General features: G+C 40.8%; 1 protein-coding gene across 1 annotated transcript in view; it reads right to left on the bottom strand.

The window, feature by feature from the left end:
• SUGCT (succinyl-CoA:glutarate-CoA transferase) overlaps positions 1-19,958 on the bottom strand; it is a 438,101-nt gene that overhangs the window by 69,975 nt on the left and 348,168 nt on the right. The gene's annotated exons all lie outside the window — the stretch shown is intronic.

Raw genomic sequence — 19,958 nt, 5'->3', positions numbered from 1 at the left:
CCCTGTCAGGTGGGTTACACTGAGAAAGTGTGACTGGCATAAGGTCACTGTCACAGAAATGCAGCAGCAGATGCCAGAGGATGCTCCGGGATAGGGCAAGGCACCTCATGAGAAGACAGCAGCACCCCTATGCAAATCCAGCTGGAGTGGGGCAAGGCAAGGAGTTACAAGATTCTGAGAAAGGAGGGGTGGAACTGAGCTTGACCAGCAAGGGCAGAGCCCCATGGATAAAAAGGACAATGTCAGAAGAGCCGGAGGAGGTTGGGAATGCAATTTGGTTGAGTAAAGCTGAGAAGGTGCAAAGAAGGAAGGAAGAAGAACCTGAAGGAGAAGCTGGAGCCTAGGGCAAAAGAGAGTTACCAAATTGAGATAGGCCTCATGGAACAGCCCCACCAGGCAGAGGTTTGAAGGGCAGAGATGGGTAGGTGAAGGGAACTCTGCTTAAGAGGAAGCCTGTGTGGATAATTTGATGCATCCAGTAGAGAGACAATTAAGGAACGATATTGCTTGTGGTGAGTCTCTGATGATTATGGAAGTCAATTATGATGTCCCAAATCCCTCTGAGGGGGCCACAGTCACCCAACAAGCTTCATTCAAATCCCAGTCTCACAGATACTAGTCTGACTCTCTTAACTACTATACCATATGAGCTTGCTGAATATTATGTAAAACAGGATGCTAAACTAGATGGACCATTGATCTGATTCAGCATAGCTCTTCTCATTTTATGCAGTACTTTGAAACACACAAGTACCAGGAGATAAACCTATGGGGCCAGGAATAAAGTCCCATTGAGAAAAATCCATAGTTAGGTCAAGGTTTAGAAGTGCTCCCACAAAGCAGGGAAAGGGTGATGAGATGATGTTTTTTTCCTTTAATCTCTGTTTCATAATTAACATCTCTCAAATTTCTTATGTAAGAGGTTCTGATTAGGGATGAGCATGAACCAGCTCATGAACCTAAGGTCGTAATGAACCAGACCTGGTTTGTGGTTTGCAAACCAAGGTTTGTGCCATCCTGCTGCCACAAACCTCGCACGACCTTCCCAGGTGGCTCTGAAATGTTCACATGGTTCATGTTGGCAGATACAGTCATGCCAGGACTTGGAGAAGGCATTTAAAGAGTCAGTGGTCTCTTTAAATGCCTTCTCCAAGCTGCACCACCCCTGTGGCGTAACTTAGCAAGTGAACTCAGAAAGCATTTAAATGCCTTTTGAGTTCATTAGCAATTTGCACAGTGACAGCGATGTGGCTTAAAAAGGCCATTTAAAGAGATCCATTGTGAGTTGTGTTGCTGCGGTGGCACTGCCCTTTAAATGGCTTTTGTAAGCTTGGACTGCACTTACATGCATCACAGTTTGCAAAAGCCATTTAAAGGAAACACATCCCCTTTAAATGTCTTTTGCAAGTTGTACAGTGTGCAAGTGACATCCAAGTGGCAATGTCACCCAGAAGTGGGTGAACTCACTGCTTGGATTTCACTGTCATGCCACGCAGCTGGCAAAAGCCATGTAAACTTGTTCTTTTAAAAAGGCTCTTGCAAGCTGTGCCGCATCACAAACCATGAGATGCCACAAACCATGAACCTTCACAAACCTGCATTTTCCTCGTTTGTGCCCATCCTTAGTCCTGATGGATAGCTACTGGAAAATAGGGAGATATGACTGGAAAAAACAGCATAGGGACCTCATTGATGCTCTATTACTTGGGTCCACAGACATCTGGAGGTGGCATTGTAAACCAAGGGTCTCAAATAAGCAATCATACTACTTTCCACAAGATAATCCAAAATCATGCCTTGTATCACTTCTCAGTTACTTACTAACCAAAGGTGTCAATTCTTCTACAAGAAGGATTATATACTTCAGAATACATTTTTTTAGAGGGCACCCCATTCACTCATTTTATAAGGTAGAACTTTGTCAACACCAAGACCAGCTGAGGTTCTTTTCTTTGAGGAACCTAGAACCACTGTGAATAGTGGGAGGCTACTCCCTCAGGTTTAGGAGAAGAAGCTGTTCCTATAGGAACCTGTTCCTACAGCTGTTTCTGCTTTCCTCACATGAGATTTAAAAAAAAATGCTGCCCAGAACCTCCAGATTCTCCCAATCCAGACAAAGTAATTTTTCAGGATGATGCAGTCCATGGGCCATCCCTGAATTAGGTAATAATCCACTTTCCTTACTTATATAAAACAGTGAGTAGCAATGCTAGTACTTGCCCAGTTCCTTAAACTTTGCAATTTATTTGTGACTGCTCCCAAGAGGCAGTATTTAGCTTAATCTTTGTAGCAAGACTTTCCCACCCAATCAAATGGTCAGCGATTAATTTACGGCAAAGAATACGTCACCCAATATTACCTACAACCTGCCTTGCACAATATTTATTTCACTGAACCTTACAGTTGATTTAAATAAAGCACAAAGGGAAATTTAATACATTTCACCATGCATGTTATCAACTGTTTCATCATTTCTTCTTGGCTTGTGATGAAAACACCCATACGGATATATTGCTTCAACTGGAGTGAAACTAAGAGGGAATGGCTAGAGAATAACCATGTCAAAGGCTAATTTTACTGTTTCCCCGGACAAAGGTAATGATTGTATTTTTAAAAAATCTTGCTACTTTTGTTTTCAGAAAAGCTTGGAAGAGAAATCTCATGGGCCTATGGACATCCATGTACATACAATAAATATTTATTTTAACTCCTTGCACCTCACGTTTTAAAAAAAAAAACAGAGAACAAAACTCACTGACAGTGTTAAAGCTATTGTGTTGGATCTTTTTCAATTAATTTCACCCACTTCCCTCCCTAGTACAGCACCTGCCCCACAGGCTATTTGCGGATGCTGGTCTCATGATCCACAGCATATCATATTTAGGAGGGTCTCTCCTTCCTTTTCCACCATTAGAAAAGATGAATGGATCTAACCCAATGCTTGAGATATATTTGGTAATATTTGTTACTCAGCCTGTGTAAAAAGCAATCTATATATTGAGAAAACCAACCCCTTTGGATGTATATGCACTATTGGGGATAATTAAGTTAATAGATCAGCTATATACCATATTTCTTTCTCTGTTTATATGTCTGTAAAAACAGAGTGCTATGAGAAACATTCTTATGTTTGTTACATAAAACTGTGATGAAGGTCTAAAAATGGTACCTCACAATTGCGCAAAACTCTTTGACTCCATTTTCAAGTGGTCTGAAAAATGAGGGGTGGTCTGAATATGCTACTTGATGGGTGGGATGCAGAAATCTATCAGTTGAAGGACTGGTAGACATGGATTTTTCTGCATTCCCTCCATGCAGCTGTCCCTTCTGACCCTGGGAAAGCTGATTCCTGCTTTGCAACCATCTGAGCTATGAAAATGATTTATGGGGGGTGGGGGGAACAGAAATTGCTCCCCCTGCCTCTTCCATCAGCTGAGGAGCACTTGTGGAAGAGGGAGGAGGTGATCTCATATCTTTGCACTGCAGCCTCTCAACCCATGTAGTTGTTAGGACACATGGGCCCTCTGGCCCCAGGAATCAACTTTTCTGAAGTCAGACTAGACTGCTAGAAGATGAAAAAACAGCAAGTATCTGCGCTTCTTCCACTGATGCCTACATTGGATTGAACCCCCAATCCTTATTAATACAGATTAGCCTCCATTAGGATCTTCATAAGTCTGTAAAAGAGAAATTATGCACATAGGCAGCTGGAATGTGGGAAAAGGAAAGAGGATTTAACTCTTCAAATCCTACTCAGTTTTGCTAATCAAAACCAGTGTCTCCAGGCAGTTATTTGTATTTTAAAGGGGGGGGGGAGAAGACCTATCTTTGGGGGGAAATATATCTTTCCCCTTTCAGATGCTAATACCAGCCCAAGGAACCCAGTTATTACTACAGAAACCAAGTGTGGGGTTGAAGAATTAACTCTTCAAGACTGCATGTGCTAGTTGCCTTTTACGGACAGACCAAGAACCACAGCCTTCATTGTGTCTGTTTGTGCCCTTAGAATTCTGCTGTAACAGATGTGAAAGAAATCACATGCAACTTTTTGTATATATGTTTGTTATAAAAACACCGATTTTTAGAAGAAAATACAAATCTCAATAGCCAGGAAGTCCTGAACACTCACCAGCTTACTGCCTGACCGAACAGCAAGCAAAGGAACCAATCACAATAGCACTGTACCATTTGTGTTCATATTTCACTGGATTTTTGACAGTCCACAGAGGCCTCACCTGTTCCTCCATGCCAATAGTATATATAATCAGTATACATTATCCAATGTTGCACACTACAGTGTACTCCCAAGAGCCTTTTCTTTAAGTACTCCATCCATCTTTCACCTGCCAAGAAATCATTGTGGTTTGCTTATGTATCATTTACGATGCACCAGAGCCAGTGTGACAGCTTCAGGGAACCCATTTTGTCTCACTATGCTGAGAATGAATAAGAACTGAATCAAAGAATCAGAATTTCCAGGACTATAGAAACACGGGGGTGGATTCTGTGCATAACTCAGGGCTTCTGAAGACCTCCCCCATGCTTCTGAGAAATTATCCCCCATTAGAAGCCTTAGGGTTGCCAATACCCAGTTGGGGGCAGGGGATCCCCTGGCTTGGATGCCCTAACCCCACTTCAGGGTTATCAGAAAGTGTGTGGAGGGGTTAAATGCATTCCTTTATACCCTATGGAGACTGGCCCCTTATGGTATAATGGAGAATCAATTTGTGGGTTTCTGGGGCTGTTTTTTGAGGTAGATGTACTAAATTCTCAGCATAGCACCTGGTGCCTCTCCTCACCCCCCCCCCCCAAAGTTTAAAAAAGGTTGGACCAGTGAATCCAATTTTATGAGCTCAAAAGAAGGTGCCTCTATCCCCCATTATTTCCAATGAAATGATAGATAGATAGATAGATAGATAGATAGATAGATAGATAGATAGATAGATAGATAGATAGATAAATTTATTGTCATTGTTCTCAACAAAAAGAGAGCAACGAAATGAGGTGCTCTTCCACAAACAAACATATCAACACATCAAACACACATATTCATAAACTATTTAAATACATCTAAAACCATTTAAACACATGGTTTTTATTTAAATGAAGGCTTTTAAAAGGAGTACAGTCTCTTTAAATGTGATGGCCAGAATTCCCTTCAGAGTTTAGTCATGTTAGTCACAACCTTGTTCCTGGCTCCACCCCTAAAGTGCCCAGATATTTCCTGGATCAGACCTGACAACCCTAAGCGGCCTCTATGCTTAGAGCCCAGATGAGTAGGCAGCAGAAGCAGTAGGTTATACTTTTCTCCATGTCCCGCCCAGCTTGGGCTGGTACTCGCCCAGGGGTCCCCCCCACGACCGACAACCCCCCTCGCCCCCTGACGCTGCCCTCGCGGCCACCCTGGGAGGCGAAGCCACAAAGCCACGACCCACCTGCAAGCCAGGGAGCTGCGGTCCACCGCCGACGAAGCCTGCCAAGCCCTGTGGGACATTGTGCGGTCCCTGGCTCACCGATGAGGAGCAGGAGGCCAGGACGCTGCAGGTCGCCAGGAGGCGGCGAGGGCCTCCAGCGCAAGCCGCAGCAGCTAGTGCCGCCGTGCCCCGACCCACTGCTGCAGGAGCAGATGCCCCAGCAGCCCTCGGACAAGGACGCCCCAGGGGCCTGACACTCCAGTTAGGGTTGCCAGTCTCCAGGTTGGGTCTGGAGACCTCCTGCTTTTACAACTGATCTCCAGTTGGCAGAGATCAGCTCCCCTGGAGAAAACTGTTGCTTTGAGGGTGGACTCTATAGCACTGTACCATGCTGAGGTCCCTCCCCTCCCCAAACCCTGCCCTCTCCAAGATCCACCCCCAAAGTCTCCAGGAATTTTCCAACACAGACCTGGCAACCCTATTTCTCCTATATCTTGATGGTACCCATATCATCAGTTACTTTTCCTCTCTGTGGCAGCTGCAGTGCTTTGTGGAAGCATGCACATCAACTTGATCTGGCTTGCAGATACATAAGAACAAATATTCTCCTCACACAGTTCAGTATATTCTGCTGACATTTATCCTTGGCAGTAGTTTATACTTGATTCATCCAATTCTAATTCTAGTTTTTAACTTCATATTCAACATAAACCTCTGTCTGAGGCCTGGTGCCTACTTCACTATCCTTTAGGTGCCAGCCCAAAACTTTTTTTTTATTCAGGCTTTTAACTGGAGTCTATCTTTTAAAGTTGTTTTTATAGTCTGCTTCTTGTTTTAGGGCTGTTTAATGGATGTCATTTTGGAAAGCTTAATGTTATTTTATGTTATTTTATGCTGTTTTACGCCAGCTTTAATATGAGTAATTTTTATGGCTGTTGTTTTTATGATCATATTTTGTCACCATGTTTTACTTTGTTGGGCTATCCTGAGTATGTCTCTAGAGAGGTGGCACGCACATTTTAAACAAATAAATATAAGATTAAACATATTCTGGACTTCAACATGTCACATCAAGCCCCCAGAGACAGAAGAACCATTGTGATGAAATGGTTAGAGATCAGGAGGCAGGGGTCCCCCACTATCAAGCCCCACCTCCCTACCGCTGATCAGCTAGCTGTTGGGGGGAAACTTACCCCAAAGAAGAGAGCGATCCATCCAAAGTGCAGTGACATGTCTATATCGCTGACTAGAAGTAATGTCATCACATCTGGGATGTTGGGGCAAAAATTCTGTTACTTGGGCAAAAATTTTGCGATAGAAGACGAATTTACCGTAGAGTTTTTACCCAAATACCAAAGTGTCACCCTAAAGTTTCAGATGTGATGATGCCAATTCTGGGTCATGTGGGCAGTGATCTAGACACATCACTGTACATCAGATGGGCCTCCCTGCTGCTCCCTTCTGGCCTTGAGTGAAGGAGTCCTGTTTGCTATAAAAACGCTTTGTAAAGGAAACATACACTTTTCTGGGAAAACCTGGGAATAAAGGAAGTAAGTGCTTTCTTCTTCCTGAGGGCTAGTCTTTTAAACTCTGTTAAAATGAAGTACAAATCAACATGAACTTACTTTGCTTCATGTTTCTGTGGAAGTACCTGGGCAACAAACTCCTCCTGACTGAAGGGTTGATTCACACATTAAAATGATGGTTACATATAAGTTTTCCCAATGAGGAAAACAGTGGCTCCCCACTGCTATTTCAGGTTGGGAAAATGAGTGAGAGAGGCTGAAGACCCTTTTCCCCACATATTGTGATTGCAACCTGGATTAGAGCCACAAATGCTTGGGAAGCAAGGCACCCTCAGTGAACCTGAGATTCAGAGTACTGATTGCTATGTGATCTAGCTCTGAGTAGCTTTGTATCTATGGGACATCACTCTAAGTTATAATACTATAAATTAAAAACTAGTGTGGTATAGTGGCTAGAGAGCTGGACTAGGATCAGGGATGCCTGAGTTCAAATCCCTACTCTAACATGAAAGCTTGCTGGGTGATCTTGGACTAGTCACCCTCTCTGAACCTAACTTAGCAGGTGGCGATTGTGAGTATGAAATGGAGAAGGCAGGACAATGTTGTAAGTCACTTTGGATTCCCAGTGGAGAGAAAGGTAGGGTATAAATAACTAAATGACTAACATCAAGATTTAAAATATACTTTTCTCAACACTGTGCCGATTCTCCATGGAAAACATATTATACACTGACCCTGAGTTGTGGCACTCTTGTCAAAAATGTTGGCCACTGCTACCATATAACAATATAAGAATACCAAAGTATTCTCAAGTCTAATTATTATTATTATTGAGCAAAATGATTATATTATTTATTAGTGAATAAAAAATTAAGAATATACAGTGCCTTTTAAGAGTACGTTGTCACACACATACACATGTATGAATACACAAAGTAACATTCCACCATATATGTACAACATCCATGAGAATTTTGGTACGGTTCTGCTTAAATCTTTAAATCTAGGAAGCCATTCCTTTGAGTCTTTAAAAATTTATATTTACTGAAGGTAATCCCCTCTACTCCTGAAAGAGTGGTGAACACACATGAGGCAACCTTATACTAAATCAAACCCTTGGTCCATCAAAGTCAATATTGTCTACTCAGAGTGGCAGAGGTCTCAGGCTGAGGTCTTTTCACATCACCTACTGCCATATCGTTTTAACCAGAGATGTTGGAGATTGAACCTGGGTCTTTCTGCATGCAAAGCAGAGGCTCTTCCACTGAGCCATGCCCACCCCCCCATTCCAGCAAAATACAATAAAGTTCTGAAATTAGACTTTTCCCTTACTTGTTTTCCTGGAAAGTCTGGAAGGGAGTAAAAGTTGACATCTATCATACAAATTGAGGAAATAATTTCTTAAGTATGATGATTAATATAAATTTATTTCCTGCAATAGTCTAGACCTGATACAACCCTCCCTCCCCCCCCCCAAAAAAAACCCCACCACCAGATAAGTCATTCCTTGCGCAGTGGACAATTTAAAAGTACAGAAATAAACAGTTACGTTTTCAAGCTGTTCTACTGCCTACAATTCATAAGCACGTGATCTTGAACAGTCAACATATAATCTGCCCGTTTTATTGTCTCCCATATGGGGACCACAGCATAGGAACATACCCATTGTATCTATATCTGTGTTTCACAGCATGACACATTTTACATTTGAAAGCCCATATATTTTTATTGAACTGTCTTGAACAATTTTCTTCGCTAGTGTTCTATTCTATCTTCCCTCGGCAGGACTTATAAAAAAACTGCATAAATGCTAAACTGAAGCTGCTACATATGGTGTGTTCTTTCCTCACTCCCCAAATATACTTATCTCTTTATTTCTGTCTCTTTGGATACATCCGCTGCAATCCAAACATGACAGAGGATTTACTTCTGAGTAGACATGCTCAGGAGTGCTCCCATATAAGCTATAAATTAAATTTGGAATGGACAAAGCTACTCCCAAAGAGCACTAGGAATTTTGATGTTGTATGGGTGCTGCGATTTCCTTGATAAAACTCCTCAAGTCTCTTTCAATAGTAGTAGTAGTAGTAGTAGTAGTTGTTGTTGTTTAGGCTCCATTAATTGCTCCATCCTGGCTGAAGCCAGGCTCTAGGTGATGTACAACAATGGATAAAAATACATTAATCAACTAATAAAACCAATTCATTCAAATACAGATTGCAAACCCCGATGGTGTCATATTAAAGTGCCGCTATTCCTGCTTTCTGGAGGCTGCATCAGAGGCAGGGGATCTGCTTCAAGGGGTGGAGGGGAGGGATGCCAGCATGACAACCATCACTGTCCTCAGGTGAAAGCATCTCTGCTTTACAGGCCCTGCGAAATTGTAAAAGATCCTGCAGGGCTCTGGTATCTTCCGGCAGAGCGTTCCACCAGGTCGGGGTCAGGACTGAAAAGGTCCTGAACCTTGTCGAGAACAGCCAGATCTCTTTAGGGCCAGGGATCACTAGTTGATTCTAACCAGTACAGCATAAAGCTCTTCCAGGAACATAGCAGAGGAGGCAGTCCTGTAGATACATTGGTCCCAGACCGCTCAAGGCCTTAACGGTCATAACCAAAACCTTGAATCTGACTCGGTACTCAACCGGAAGCCAGTGTAGCTGGTACAGCACAGGTAGAATATGTGCTGTCCATGGCATTCCCATCAAGACACATGCCACGGTATTCTGGACCTGTTGGAGTTTCCAGGTCAAAGTCAAGGGTACGCCAGCATAAAGGCAATTACAGTAGTCTAAACTGGAGGTTACCGTCACATGGATAGCTAGGTCCAAATGAGACAGGAGGGGAGCCAAATGAGACAGGAGGGGAGCATTTCCAAAGCTTTACATTGATAAGTATGTAATAAATATATATGATAAATATGTAATACATCCTTTGTTTCTAGTGTTTTGAGTACACTGTTCCTGGAATGTAGTCATGTGCTGAATGAGCTATCAAACTCACCCAGTCTCTTGTGTATAAAGTAATATAACTTGTATAAAATAATATATAAATTAATTTATATTTAAAACTTTATGCTACCCCTTCTTTTGTGGCTCAAGGCAGGTTACTGCCCCCCCCAATACCTGCAGCTTAATTCCCATTAAAAGCCCAAAAAGCCAGATGTTCACACAGCCTCCTAAAGACTGTGCTCCTCTCATCTCCTCATGGTGCCTGTTCCACAAGGTGAGAACCACTATGGAGAAGGAACTGGCTCAGACTGGTCCCAAGTGAACCACCTTAAGTGGAAAGGAAAGGAAAGGTCCACTGTGCAAGCACCAGTCGTTTCCGACTCTGAGGTGACATTGCTTTCACAATGTTTTCACGGCAGATTTTTTGACGGTGTGGATTGCCATTGCCTTCCCCAGTTATCTACACTTTCCCCCCAGCAAGCTGGGTACTCATTTTACCGACCTCGGAAGGATGGAAGGCTGAGCCAACCTTGAGCCGGCTACCTGAAAACCCAGCTTCCACCAGGGATCGAACTCAGGTAGTGAGCCGAGTTTAGGAATGCAGTACTGCAGCTTTAACACTCTGCGCCACAGGGCTCTTCTCACCTTAAGTGAGAGAACCACTAAAAGGTGGCACATATGTATTCATTTATGTTGTAGCAACAACAACATACACATGATTGCAAATATTCTCCAAGCACTAGCCAACAGGAACCCTTCATAGCTAGGTTTTCACATAAACATGCACTGGAAAGCAAAACTACCTTTTCAGAGCTTGCCTTGGGATGGAAAAAGGTATATTTGTACTGAATGCATTGAGGATGCTTTTAAACAGGATCCTCTGTTCTACAGATAACTGTGTGTCAGTTTGACCTTTATTAATTTTATCTAGGTCTGGTGCTTTGTACCTGTACTGCTATATCTGTACTGCTATTCCAAATCACGCTTGCTCAATCAAATAATGTGACCATAAATATAAAGTTAGTGACAAATCTAGGTTTAACGTTTTAGTAACATCAATAAACTCATACAATGGAGCACTCTATCCCATTCATTATACCTGTAAAGATTTAAAATCCCAGCTATAGATGGTAGGCTTCAGAACACAGTTTTCCCAATCTCATTTCTCATTAACACATTTAGCCCTACAGAGCATTGCTGTCAGAAAGCTTCACAAACGAGAATCTTACAACCTGCGCCAAGAACAGTGCTGGAACATGCTTCTGTCCAGGGAGAATCTTCCCAAAAGTACTGTTTTACTGATATGCAAAGAGCCTTTGGGTGTTCAGTCTCACTACTGCTGACTTACCAGAACTCGCTGCTTATAGACAAAGAGCCCATTTAAACTTTCGACACCCTGCTTTAGAATTTTTTTATGTAATGCAAATGAATTCAGCACATGCTCTTGACCTATTTGTGACATTTATAAAAACTGATGCTACATGAAACACAGCCAACAATATCTCAACAAGGCCTTCGTATGTAAAAAACCCGAAACCTCCTGTAGAAATATTCCAGAAAAGACGCAAACAAAATTAAAAACACTCACTATTCTTCTTGATGGATGGCTTCAGAAAGGGGTAATATTATCTTGATTTTTCAGATTTTTTTCTCAGAGATTTTTTATTCTTTATAATCTACAAATAATATGAACTTGTGAATTTATGTCAAGATTTTTTTCTTCCTTTGAGGTCTAATACTCCCCCCCCCTCCTTGACTAACGTACTTAGAAAAGAATTTTTGTTGAAGTCAATAAGAAACAGTGTTCAGATCAGATTAAACAGTATTCTGAATAATGATTTGCTGTCCCATCACAGGTTCTTCTCCTTGCAGCTACACTAGAATTTGTTGTCTGAGAGCAAGAATGAGATCTGTGCTTCCCAATGTGATGTGCTGTCTTAAGAACTACCTGTCCAAGATTCCTGGATCTCCCAGTGTCTTGTCTAGTTTGATCCTAAGATATTTTCCAAAGTTATATTTTTTCAAATGTATTGGCTGAACTGGAATCACTGTTGATAGACTCAAATGGCAGCTTCCCATACCATTCATATGAATTATAGGGACTGATTTATGAGAAAAGAATGTGTGTGTGTTTATAGATATTAAATAGCTGTCAGCACACAGGTAGAGAGGAAATATTTAGTTTGATGCATGAGGGTATAATGAATAGAAGGAGGGTAAATGAGTGTAGGAAAAGCTACAATACCAGAAAATGTTTCCTTTTCCTGTAATGCATTCAGCTTAATAGACTGAGGGGGTTTTTTTTGTGGGGGGGATTTTTTTAAACAATTTCTGTATTGGCTGTGTAGATTTACATGACACAGAACATAAAATCCTTCAAGAAAGGAAAAGCTGTTCCATTGAAGGAGACGTTGCTAAGCAGAAAGAACACTACCTTAGGCTCCAAGATGTTGTTACCACAGTTTTACACAACAAATTTTTCATGAGTCTTTATTCATGAAAAGATGCTGGATTCACTGTCCCTCATACCCATCTTTATACTTTCAAAATCCTTGCCAGTCATTCAGTTTTGATGCACAACCACCCATAAAGGGATCATGTGCTACACACAATCATCATGATAACTGCAGTTGCAATTCTGTGTTAATAGAGCAATGAATGCATTTTTACACTTCAGTATTGAATGCTGGAATTTTGAGGGTATGCATTTGCGCACAGTAAAGCTACATGCACATGGAAAACTATGCAAGTTACACTGTTCAAACAAAATGGTGTCAGGAGGATCATGAGTAGCACAGTTTACTACTATGAATGAGTAGGTTCCCCAAAATAAAACATCTGAAAAGGATTTATATATATTCATGGTGGATAAAATGGGCATGGACAATCTGACTAATTCAGGATGTGACGTCATGTAACATTTTGCACATGAAAAACTCCAAGGTAAGAGGAACAGTGATGGTAAGAGACTGTAACCACAGGAACAGTATAGTCCATGGCAATAATGACTTAACACGGTGTTGACAAATCATCACAACATCTGTATCACGAGGATGTGAAAGCTTGCAGATAGGCTTGTATACAATGCAACATCAACCCTTGGATAGGTGACAGTGCAAATACATCCGTACAGCTTTAAAAAAAACAAGTTGTTCAGCATCTTAGGAGAGAACAGGAAGAGAGAGACAGTTATTTAAACAACTGACAAGAATCAAGAACTAGCTTGAAAACCTGAAGCAGCAGACTTCTCTCCCCCACCCCAAGTAATGGGAAGCTGGCCAAAAATGCTAACGGTTCATTTTTCAGAAAGGGGAAAAAACATATCATTTTTGATGGATTACGATTTGGAGAAATGCTACAACTGTATTTTGAGAATGTATATGTTTATACAGTGTAACACAACACATACTAATACATCAGGCTCACGTTACTGTTTTCAGCCTGTGATGACTTTTGAAGGATGTTTTTCCCTCTCTTGTTAATTAATGCCAAAACTTTTAGATGAATTGAGGAATGGACATAAAACCATATATTACTGGGAAAATTACAATATGTACCTGTTTGTCTCTCGCCTCCCCTTTTTATAGCTGCATAACAATCTATGTAAAATGTTCCCAACATCATCTTACATATTTAACAAAACAATCTGATGAACACAAGGGAGAAGAGTCCAGAAATTGGCAATGAAATTGACATTAATAAGTTTAGCAAGCAATGAAAGGAGAATCACTAATAGGGAATCAGCAGCCTCTGGTAGAACAGAATCTAAACACAAACCATGCATTTAAAAAATAAACAGCAGAGCTCATCCATTCATCTCAATTATTAAAAATACAAAGGCAAAATAATCACTAACTACCTCCTCCATCTTTCCTGAATTCCTGCTTTTAACACATAGCCATATTCCACCTGAGTTTGCATTTATTTTTAAGCATTTATTCTATGTTTTTAATAGGAGGGCTCTCACAAGCTACTAATTTTTTAAAAAAATCCTTACATCACCTGGTTTTGGGGACAATATGCACAAATTACTTGCAATTAAGATGTTAAGCAGTGAACAAAAAACGCAATCTAATCCCAAAGCATTGATTTGGATTACTAAATGACTGCCACATTCTAACCTCCCATCTACTTTAGGTCTTCAGAGTAGGTGCTGCTTCAATCCCTGCTGCCTAATTTTGGAAATACCTGATGTTATGTAGAAGACTAATCCTGAGAAACAGTATTTCAGAATATCTCATTTACCTCTGAATGGTCTATTACCTAAAAACATATTCATCTTGGAAACATAATAATTTCAGTAACACCCCCCCCCCAGTAAATCTGAATGTAAGCATGCAAGAGAATCTTTAATAAAAAAAAGCTGGATCTGTAATCTGCAATATTCATGGTTTCATTAATTTGTATACATATAGAATACTGCAGAAAGCTAGAAATATTCAGTGCCACCCTAAACAGAGTTAATCCTTTCAAGTCCATTTACTTCACTGGATTTAGAAGAATGCAGGTCTGCTTAGGACTGCACTGACTGCTTTCTTGAAATGGGCAAGATCTGCCAAGTTCATACAATACAGAATTTTGAAAAACTACCACAGAGAGATTTTATACACAGTGTGATGCAAATCTTGGGTCTTGAAAGCTGGCATTATCATAACATTGAATTTTGGATGGAAGGAATTATGTTTGCATTGTAACAACTACATGTTAAATAAGAGTTGTTAATCAAGAAGCATAAAAAGTGACCAAAAAGGAATCAGCCAAGAAGAGGGATGGTGGCTCAGTGGTAGAGTATCTGCTTGGTAAGCAAAAGATCCCAGGTTCAATCCCCGACATCTCCAACTAAAAAGGGTCCAGGCAAAATAGGCGTGCAAAACCTCAGCTTGAGACCCTGGGAGAACCGCTGCCAGTCTGAGTAGACAATACTGACTTTGATGGACCGAGAGTCTGATTCAGTATAAGGCAGCTTCATATGTTCATATAAGAAAACAGAAGAGAGAAAGTGACATTAAATGTTGATCCATTCACTATAAATTTTGTTTGCATTATATATTTATTCTTAGTATTATTGCAAAGGTAACTTACATTAAAGCTCTGCTGAATTTCCTAACAAGGGAAGGAAGATTCTATGACTACTCAGTAAACAAACATTACAAGGTAGAAAACCTTTTGGACAGTTAAATACTGCCATCTCCTGAGCATCCAACAGCAGCCTGGTTCAGCCAGACTTGATACCCTGGTGACCAGCCCCACCCTGATGATACAGGAATCAGTTCATCAAAAAGTATTGCAAAGTCACCTATCCTAGGAGGGCCTTCGTCAACATTCTTTGGACGTATTAAAATCTTGGCCCAAAGAAAGCAACTTGCCCTGTCCCTGGGCATATTCTTACATTAGGACTTTAAAACTTCTCATTCTGAATAGGTTCTTTGTCTGAAATGAGAGACAGATAATAGATTCTCCCCCCCCACACACACACACACACAAAGAAAAGCTGAAGGAGGCATTATGTATTTATTTTATTTAAATCCCACTTTTCTGGCTTGAAGTGTTTCAAAGAGAAACAAAAAAATCAATCACTTATTATGGTATTAAACCAGAATAAAACACAAAATAAAAAATGCCATAGCTGTAGTCCATAATTGTTAAAAATTATAAGTCATATTCCAAAAGTACGTAGAAATATATTGTATAAAAAGCTTTTGACAAAATGATGAAATTAATAAAAGAGTATTACCTTTTATGACTTAAAATTTACGAAACTATGTGAATTAAGTTGGCTTGTATCTTATTTGACATTTCCTTTCTTCCTTGGATGTTCTGTCGAGTTTTGCAAGCTGCAGCACAGCATTTCGCACACAGTGCAGTCAACCTGCGGATTTTCTCCCACAAGCAGCATTTTAACATATCTTGGATTTAAACGTCCAGGATTTCTCTTGAGGGGAGAAATATACTTTGAGTGGCTATTTTGATAAAAAGGGCAGCAGAGGAGGACATGTTCTGTTGATTCTATCTCACCTCTGCCAAAAGGGCATAATCTCTCATTCAAATGAATCTTTTTATATCGCCCTGCTACTACCACTGATAGGAGGGCTTCCCATCTGGCATGAGTGAATGCCTTCTGATGGCATGGGATCTCCAGCTGAAATAAATATTCGGCTGAAATGACTGTATATCTAACTCGTTGTGATGCTAGGAAAGCTTGTGACCCTGCAACATCATACTGCTGCTCGATGTCTAAGACCCTTGAGAAGCAACTAAAATAGTATTATAAAACTAAATTTAAAATTATGACAAAACACAATTCTAATGTTAATAATTTTGTTTAGAAGCTGTGGCTGGATCTCACTTGTGAGGAAGTTCCACTATATAAGTTCCACATCCCTCCCAAAACTGTCTGTTAGCACCAGTGGTGATGGCAACTGAAACAGAGTTTCTTCTGATTAATGCAACAGACAACAGGGGACTTTAAAAGTTCAAAGATATAAATCATGATAGAAATATCATTGTCTGCATTGTGCACACTCATTCCGCTATAACCTCTTTCATCATTTTTTCCAAAACAAAAAATGACCACAGATGACAGTGAGACAAAAGAAAGAAAGATGGGCAAAAGATACCGTTATTATGCTATCTTCAACTACCTGCTCTAATGCAACTTTCCTGCCTTCATCTCCCACTGTAGCCTTTTGTACCCCCTGAAATTGTGCTCCTACAAGTCAATGAATGCCTCCCCCCACCCCCACCCAAAACAGTGCAAGGGGAAACTAGAAGCTTGAAGCAGAAGAATCAGTTAAAACTGTCCTTTTTCAGCAAACTGAAATGCTAGTCTATCATAGCAACTGTTTTTGTCCCAACTGTACAGCCACCAGGCTCTTTGAGTACCACCTCTGACTGAATGTAAGATCAAGGACCGTATCACTTTATTTCACCACATTTAATAGCTCGATTACCTGCTACACAAAATAAGCCACTTGTTTTTCTCTCTTAGTTCAACTGGGGGATTTATGCATAGTTAAGACCCATGATCTCTAGTATCTAGTGTGTATATATGTGACTTGTCTCACTGTAAGTATCCCATTGACATGGGAAAAGCCAACTCTCTGTCTGTACCTCTTTCTAACATATGAAGTACCTACATGGAATATCACCAAAAAATGCTGGTGGTGGTGGGAAAAGCCAACTCTCTATCTCTACCTCTTTCTAACATATGAAGTACCTACACGGAATATCACCAAAAAATGCCGGTGGTGGTGGGAACTAAATAAGGGTGTAGGTAATGGCTGGTTAACATATACTCATACAAACATTATAATGGGAACATGGAGCACTTCAACACAGAGAACTTCAAGACAGCCTGCAGCTGGAATTAGCTGTGCATCTGCTACTGGATATACTCACCCTCGATACACTTGCTCAACAGTCTCCTCAGAAAACACCCTTTGCAAAGTTTTAGCAATATTTTCAACACCTGTAAAAGTGTCACTATGTAGTAATGGAATATTTTGCCTCTGCAGATCTGATTTTGTGAATTTTATGAAAGTCCTTAAAATACCAGAGAAGAAGGAAGGAAGCTGCTTAAAAGAAAAGAAAAAAGGCACATGGTTCTCATTTTGCTCCCCCCCCAGTCCAAGAATATACCATGAAATGTACTTTCTGCTGCAGGCAGTACTGATGGATTAAATGCAAACTGTATGAACTTTAACATATAGTTTATAAAGAGCATTCACTCTATAAAATTTTCTCATAGCACCTTTCTCCATAATGAGGTTTAACTAAATCCTGTCAGCAAGGGAAGTCATTCGTATGTTTTAAGATGTGTCTAACTTTTACAAATCCAGAAGCTTTCCCTCGGATTCTTCCAGTCAACTTCCAGATGGACAGATAAAGAAAATGATTCATCTTCTCAACTTCTTGTGACTCCTGGCCAGGGGCTTGAATAGCAGAATGACTTTTGGCCAGAATTACTGGTTATTTCTATTCTAATTTTGTATACACAACTGAACTCCCATGGAGATGCATCATGGCAGGTATTCCTATGACATACAGAACCCAGCACACAATGCATATATCAAGGAAAACTTTTTCAACGTACAACACAACTAAAACGCATTGCATCATTTATTCAGAATTACAGCCAACTTCCCTCACTACAAGGGGCTACCACGTTTTCATGCCAGTGGTTTTCCTCTAATCAATATAACCTGCATCTACTGTGTTGGAATATAATTTTTATGGTAGTGTAGTTCAAGATAGATAGGTAGGTAGGTAGGGTAGATAGATAGATAGATAGATAGATAGATAGATAGATAGATAGATAGATAGATAGATAGATAGATAGATAGATGATGGATGGATGGATGGAGGGAGGGAGGGAGGGAGGGAGGGAGGGAGGGAGGGAGGGAGGGAGGGAGGGAGGGAGGGAGGACAGGAAATGTAAATACAAATATCCACATAGATGTGCTTTCTCTATATGGATGTACTGATTAAACTTCTTTTTCGTCACATAATAAATAATCTGGATAATGATGTATTTGTATTAGGGTTGCCAGGTGTGTGTTGGGAAATACCTGGAGACTTTAGGGGTGGATGTGGGAGAGGGTGGGGTTTGGGGAGGGGAGGGCCTCAGCATGGTACAATACCACAGAGCAGCCATTTTCAAAGCAGCAATTTTATTTATTTATTTATTTTATTTATATTAAGATTTATACCCCGCCCTTCTCACCTAGGTGTCTCAGGGGAGCTGATCTCTACAGGGGAGCTGATCTCTGACAACTGGAGATCAGTTTAAAAGCAGATCTCCAGGCCCCAACTGGAGGCTGGCAACCCTAATTGTATACCTGGAGAAAGAGGAAGTCAGTGAGTGGGGGGCCTTAATTCCTCATCCAATCAAGTACTGTTATTTATCAGAAATATTTTTATGCTTCTTTCTGCCATATGGCCCGAAGTGGCTAACAGTAATTTTAAAATGACCGCTTTCCTATTCTGTATCCCCTTACCCTGTCTCTTTAAAATTTCAATTATATATATATGAATAATTTTAAAATGAATAATAAAATCCAGCACAAAAATATTAAAATTCAGTAAATTGCTGAGGTGGCCCACCATTGTTCCCCTGATCCATTAGAAAGGGACACAACCAATGGTTGCCTAGCCACTCATGACAACCAATTAGGGTTGCCAAGTCCAATTCAAGAAATATCTGGGGACTTTGGGGGTGGAGCCAGGATCAAGGCTGTGACAAGCATCATTGAACTCTAAAGGGAGTTCTGGCCATCACATTTAAAGGGACGGCACACCTTTTCAATTCCTTCCTTCCATAGGAAATAATGAAGGATAGGGGCACCTTCTTTTGGGGCTCATAGAATTGGACCCCCTGGTCCAATCTTTTTGAAACTTGGGGGGTATTTTGGGGAGAGGCACTAGATGCTGTACTGAAAATTTGGTGCTTCTACCCCAAAAAACAGCCCCCCCAGAGCCCCAGATACCTGCAGATCATTTCTCCATGATTTTCTATGGGAATAAATCTCCATATGGAATAACAGAGTTCCCAGCAGACATTTCCCTCCCCTCCCCTTGCTTTCTGACGACCCTGAAGCAGGGGGAGGGCCTCCAAACCGGGGGATCCCCTGCCCCCACCTGGGGATTGGCAGCCCTACAACCAATGGTTGACTAGCCACTCATGTCTGGATACAGTCATTTTTCATTGCTTATGCTACCTTACCACTCCCAGTTTGCCCCCACTTTGGCATCCACAGCTTAGTGGCCACAATAAAATGTCCTAGTGGCTGCATGCAGACACCATAACCCATATTGCAGAAACCGCACAGAACCTGAATGACTGCTGTTCAAGTGGAACTCTGTATACGCTTGGCAATCTTCCTGTTTATACACAGAAGGCAATGCATATCAGAGTATAATAAAAATGTTTTTTTGTATTTGACATTATATTGGCATTTCTATCAGGCAGGGCTTACTTTCAAGTAAATGTGAAAATAAATCTGTTTCAGTATCAATCTATCACTTTAACGCCAACCAAGTACCATATCCAAATTCAGGTTACAAAACAATTC

The sequence above is a fragment of the Heteronotia binoei genome, chromosome 10 (assembly GCF_032191835.1).
Source record: "Heteronotia binoei isolate CCM8104 ecotype False Entrance Well chromosome 10, APGP_CSIRO_Hbin_v1, whole genome shotgun sequence".
NCBI classification, from domain to species: domain Eukaryota; kingdom Metazoa; phylum Chordata; class Lepidosauria; order Squamata; family Gekkonidae; genus Heteronotia; species Heteronotia binoei.
Note: the sequence above shows the minus strand (reverse complement) of the source record. Positions and strands in the feature narration are given on the sequence as shown.